Raw genomic sequence first — 6,468 nt, 5'->3', positions numbered from 1 at the left:
CAGCGTGCTGTCAGTGTCACAGAGAAGGCAGCGCCGCACTGGGCTCCTTCTTATCTCTGATATCCGTTTCGCCTTGCACAACGTCTTCTTTTTTTTTTTAGGCAAAACGGCCGATTTTTTTCATAATGGCGGCTGTTAATGGTGCTCATGTTTTAAGACGGCCGTTTTTTGCCTTAAAAGAAAAAATGACGTTGTGGAAACATAGCTCTTGGGTTTGCAACATGGAAGTCTATACAAACCTGAACGTTTTTAATTTGGATCTCTAATTTGATTGTTGAATTACACCTGTTAGAGAATGATGGGAGTTGTAGTTTTAAAACAGTCTGGGAGCCAAAGAGATAGGCAATCTATGGAGGGTCCAGTGTCAGACCCCCTCAGTATAATGAATGGGCACACATCACATCTGTCTGTTTAGAGTACCAGCCCCTCCCCCGGCCCTGCTGGATGATGTATTTTAAAAATGGATGGACTACTCCTTTAAAGGCCAAGAGTATTTTTTAAAGGGGTAGTGCGGCGGTAAAAAATTATTCACAGAATAACACACATTACAAAGTTATACAACTTTGTAATGTATGTTATGTCTGTGAATGGCCCCCTTCCCCGTGTCCCACCACCCCCACCCGTGTACCCGGAAGTGTAGTGCTTTATACATACCTGATCCGTGCCGACACGCGTCCGCCATCTTGTGCCAAACGTCATCTTCAGCCGGCCGGCCCGAATACCTTTGATCTTCCCGAGTGCCGGCCGCGTCATCAGCTGCTCAGCCGCGATTGGCTGAGCATAACTGTGCTCGGCCAATCGAGGCTCAGCGGCTGATGAGCGTGCGCCGGGCTTCAGGCGCTGAAATTTCAGTCACCCGACCGTCTGAAGAAGCAGGACCCCGCGGGATCAGGTACGTATAAGGTGCTCTAGCGGGGGATCGGGAGCCTGTCACCCCGGCACGGGGGATGACAGGTCCTCTTTAATTTAGTAGATAAAGGAGTCTTCAAATTCTCTCAAAAACCGTGATGTCACGAATCAGGTGTAATTGCTATGGAGTGTCCAGCAGAGGGCGCAGTATATGTAAAAGCCTATGGGACTGTACTGTCTATGAAGTTGTATGTAATGGAGTGTTAGGTTACTGTACACTATGCTTTATTGATTGAATAGGTTTATGGAATACTTTGGTAAGCAAGTGTCCTTGCTCCCCACAGTATTCCATAAACGCGGACAGCACCAAGCAGGTAGGGAGAGAGGTGCCTGTGCATCTAACTACCTCCCCCCTCCCTTTCTGCTCGGTGCTGTGGGCACATACACACTGTACTACTCCTCCCATCATGTGCTCATAGTATAAGCACATGATGGAGAAGTAGTACCAGTGCCGATCCCCATGACCAGCATCCCCCCCCCCCCCCCAGGCCCACCGTTGCACCGCCATTCACATCACCAGAATCCCCCTTGGGATGTATGAAGCTATCAAGTAATAACATATTAAACATATTAAAGGGAATCTGTCAGCACTAGAGATGAGCGAACCGGGTTCGGGTTCGAGTCCATCCGAACCCGAACTTTTGGCATTTGATTAGCGGGGGCTGCTGAACTTGGATAAAGCTCTAAGGTTGTCTGGAAAACATGGATACAGCCAATTACTATGCTATGCCCTGGCCCCTAGGGGCCACTCCGCAGTATAGATGGTGCTAACAGGCAGGAACCGGGGCAGCTGTAGGATAATGTGGTGACGGTGTAGGCACAAGGGTGATACAGCTGGAAACTGGGCTCCTGACCATGCGGGAATACTGGGCATGCGATTCTTCGTTGTCCTTAGTCAGGGCACCAATTATGACACCAATGCCAAGGTTCAGAAACAATGGTAGTTGTATATTTATTGTAACGGTGGTAACTAGTAGCAACAGTCTCTCCGGATGCAATCGGGAATAAGGCAAACTTGAATAAAGCAGAGTAATGGGTGATGCTGCAATAGGCTGTGAGAGTAGCATGCTGAATGATGGGAGTAGTAGTGAAACTGAAGTTGAGATGCTGGGTGAAATGAGACTTGAATTAAATACTTGCTGTTGATGATTAGAGAAGATGATGATGAGAGGAACTGAAGAATGACTGAAGAATCGACACCCAGATGAGAATCTTGAGACTTGAGACAGGAACACAGCCAGTGGACTGGAGCAGCAGAGCACACGCAGGCCTCTCTCCTAGCAGGGAGAGAGGACAAACACACAACCTTTTCCCTTGATGGTAGGGAATAGACTGAGGTAGAACAGGAAGTCACATGGTAACCCCAGCCAAAAGCTCGATGACCATTGGTGTTACCATGGAAGCAGGGCACAGTCATGTGACATCCAGCCATTGCATCATCACACCATTAGGCATATACAGAGAAATATACATGAGAAGTACCATACTTGAACACTAGGGGGTGACATAATACCATTAGACACTGATACCTGAATATACATGGAATAAATGAATGAAATAGCAGACCTGAATACTGAGAAGGGTGACACAATACACGCAGTTTGCAGTGAACCATAGCTTTCCAGAACAGAACTGGTTATAATAAAAGTATGAGCATAAGAAGGGCTGTTCTGGGACACTGCATACCTCCCTACTAGAAATGAGCCGACCTCGGCGAAACACAAGCTAAGGTGGATGTGGCCGAATGAACATAGAGGACCGGGACAACAAGACAAGAGGAAGGAATGTTAGTGTGAGTGAATATGTAGATGTGTGTTTCCCACGCTCAAGGCACAGGTGACAAGAGATATGAAGAGAAAGAAAACCCTAGTGGCAGGACTTCACCTAGGGGTGCCTAACGTACAGTAGGTTTCCAATGACAATGAGTTACCCTACTGTGAAGACCTGTGTACTGCCTTGGGTGTCTGTGTGAAGTGACTTGGACACCTGAAAGAGAAAAGAACAAAATAATAAACGCAAACATACATGGGGGCCCCTTACATACCGGTCAATTATACAACACAATTATCCAATAGGCCAAACACACGAAAAGGTATCCAAGGTGCAATATGTATGAACAAATGGAAAGGTTAAGTAAGACTATGTGTAGCAACTACTATGTTGGGACAAGACAGAGGTGAAAAAACACCAGGGAAATACAAAAGACAACAAACACTGCGAGGTCTTGAGGAGAGTTGGCTCAATTGCTCTTTCCAGTTGTAGATACAATAGATACAATAATATTATGCATGGAGAAAATAGAAGATCCTTCTGAAAAATACACTCTTTAGAAAATACACTTTTTTAGAAGATAGACTTTCTCTGAGGCCATAGATATAAATATGTAGACTGACTTCTTTACTCAGAGGAGAAGGAAACTGTCTGACTCTGACATGAGAATATACACTGTGAGAAGAAATACTTTTTCTAAAGACACACTTTACTCTGAGACTATCTAAATGACTTTTCTGCTTACTCAGAGGTAGGGAAATATATATATATGACTCTGACAAGAAAATAGACTTTTGACTACTGAAGGGCAATCATGAAATACAATAATAAACCTCTGACAATCACATAATCATGAAAAGTGCTTTAGGAAGAACTGGATAAGTGTCTCTGTGTGGTAAAGTCTCTTTAGGCAATATACACCATCGTCCATGTAAAGGCTCTGGGACAGGCACTAGAGAACAGTTTGAGTCAGGGAGTGTCCATCAGCACATAGCTGGATGATAATAAGGAAACTTGGTCAGGAGGACCAGGTGCGAACCTTAAACGTTGCAGAGAACTTTTTAATCACACAGGAACCACAACAAAACAGGAACAGTTTATGGACTTTGGTCTCTGTAGTGAAGCTTAAAGGACAACTCCCACAAAAAATTTTTTTTGCTCATTTAACACACATTACAAAGTTATATAACTTTGTAATGTGGTTAAATACCCGGCCTGGCCCCCTTCCCCCACTTTCGGACCCCCGACCCCCCACCCCGGAAGTTAAGGAATGTATACATTACCTATTACGATCGTCACGGTCCTCTTCTCCGGGGCGGCATCTGGTGACGACGACGTCAGAGCCGAGGGGCGGTCCGGGTCTTCTTCCTCCTCGGCGTCTTCATGCAAAGTGAATGGGGATGAAAAGGCTGCTGGTGCACATGCGCACCAGCAGCCTTTTCATTGGCTGGAGCGCATCACATGGCTTCCAGCTTGCTCAGCCCTGATTGGCTGAGCTTGCTGGAAGCCATGTGATGCGCTCCAGCCAATGAAAAGGCTGCCGGTGCGCAAGCGCACTGGCAGCCTTTTCCATCCCCTGGACCCGGAAGTTGGAGACATCGCTGGATGGCGGAAGGCGGCGACGGAGAGGCGGACGGCGGGCGAATCGAGTGGCGATCGTCACCGGAGAGATGGTGAGTATGGTGTCTGTGTGTGTCTGTGTTTTTTTTTTTTTTGGGGTCCCGCGGGAGTTGTCCTTTAATGAAAGGATGCAGGAGGACCCTGAGTAGGCTTCTTCTTCTTCTTTTGCCATGGGTAGTAGAAGCGTGGAGGGCCTGAAGCTAAAGCATCGCTGGATGCAGTGGTGACCACAATGCTGGGGGTCACAGTAGTTATAGGTGAAATGACAGGGGGCACATTATAGGTGACGGTAGTAGAAGCGTTGGTGGCTTTAGCTACGGCTGTGGAAGAGGCAGTGTTAGCTGCTGTGGACTGCCCTGCTGTAGTGGGAGCTGCAGGTGCCGCAGTGGGCATGGCGGTCGCAGCTTTAGTGGCAGGCGGCAGGGCAGAAAGGGCCTGCTGAATGTCCTTGATCAGCTGTATAATCTTAGGCCCACGGCCGAGCATCCATTGCGGCAGGGGCGGCGAATCACGCCCTGGAGGCTGCCACAGACCCGGGGACACTGGAGCCTTGGCCGAATCCTTTACCTTGAGACCCGGGACGGGGGACAAGAAAGTTGGGTCCGGTGACGTGGATCCTCCGGTAGAGAAGGCTGAGTCGGAGGCACTGGAACGGTCCGGTTTCGGTGAGATGCTGGCACCCGGTGTGGATTCCCTGTCTTGATTAGTGGAGGCCAGAGTGTAGGCCTGGCTGTGACTTTCATCGCCCGACGGGGCAGCGCCCCAGCTTGTGTCGCTATAGGATGGGCGCGGTGCTAGCAAGCAGGCAGGATTACGTGGCGGCATGCTCTCCGGAAGCTCCGGTATCACGGGAGCTGCGGCTGCAGGTAAAACGTTTCTCGCGGGCCGCCATCTTGCTACGCACTGGCGGGCTTTTCAGGAGCAAGGAGGAGGAGCGAGAAGGCAGAAAGCTTGACTCCCCAATCTGCCCAGCAACTGTGACGTCATCCGGCTTGAGTAGCCAATCAGGAGAAACCGCAGCAAAGTCTATGGCGCCGGGCGTTTCCGCTCTTTGGCGGCATGGTGATTAACCCCTTCTGCTTTAGGGTATGGCGCAGCAAATAATTCCAGAGTAGTAGGCCCCCATGGGAGGGCTGCAAAGAGGTCGTGGGGCACATCCACAAACCCCATGATAAGGCAGCAAACTGTCCACTTTTAGCAACACCACCCCAGGCAAAGTCCTTCTGGGAGTTGTAGTGCGCCTCTGGAGGGTACCTGGAGCGGGCACAACACAGTCCAATCCTGTTCGTGACGCCAAAAATGCTATGTACTGGCCCCTAGGGGCCACTCCGCAGTATAGATGGTACTAACAGGCAGGAACCGGGGCAGCTGTAGGATAATGTGGTCACGGTGTAGGCACGAGGGTGATACAGCTGGAAACCGGGCTCCTGACCATGCGGGAATACTGGGCATGCGATTCTTCGTTGTCCTTAGTCAGTGCACCAATTATGACACCAATGCCAAGGTTCAGAAACAACGGTAGTTGTATATTTATTGTAACGGTGGTAACTAGTAGCAACAGTCTCTCCGGATGCAACCGGGAATAAGGCAAACTTGAATAAAGCAGAGTAATGGGTGATGCTGCAATAGGCTGTGAGAGTAGCGTGCTGAATGATGGGAGTAGTAGTGAAACTGAAGTTGAGATGCTGGGTGGAACGAGACTTGAATTAAATACTTGCTGTTGATGATCAGAGAAGATGATGATGAGAGGAACTAAAGAATGACTGAAGAATCGACACCCAGATGAGAATCTTGGGACTTGAGACAGGAACACAGCCAGTGGACTGGAGCAGCAGAGCACACGCAGGCCTCTCTCCTAGCAGGGAGAGAGGACAAACACACAACCTATTCCCTTGATGGTAGGGAATAGACTGAGGTAGAACAGGAAGTCACATGGTAACCCCAGCCAAAAGCTTGATGACCATTGGTGCTACCATGGAAGCAGGGCACAGTCATGTGACATCCAGCCATTGCATCATCACACCATTAGGCATATACAGAGAAATATACATGAGAAGTACCATACTTGAACACTAGGAGGCGACATAATACCATTAGACACTGATACCTGAATATACATGGAATAAATGAATGAAATAGCAGACCTGAATACTGAGAAGGGTGACACAA

Source organism: Dendropsophus ebraccatus, chromosome 8 (assembly GCF_027789765.1).
Source record: "Dendropsophus ebraccatus isolate aDenEbr1 chromosome 8, aDenEbr1.pat, whole genome shotgun sequence".
Taxonomy (NCBI): Eukaryota; Metazoa; Chordata; class Amphibia; order Anura; family Hylidae; genus Dendropsophus; species Dendropsophus ebraccatus.
This window is presented reverse-complemented; position numbering follows the sequence as displayed.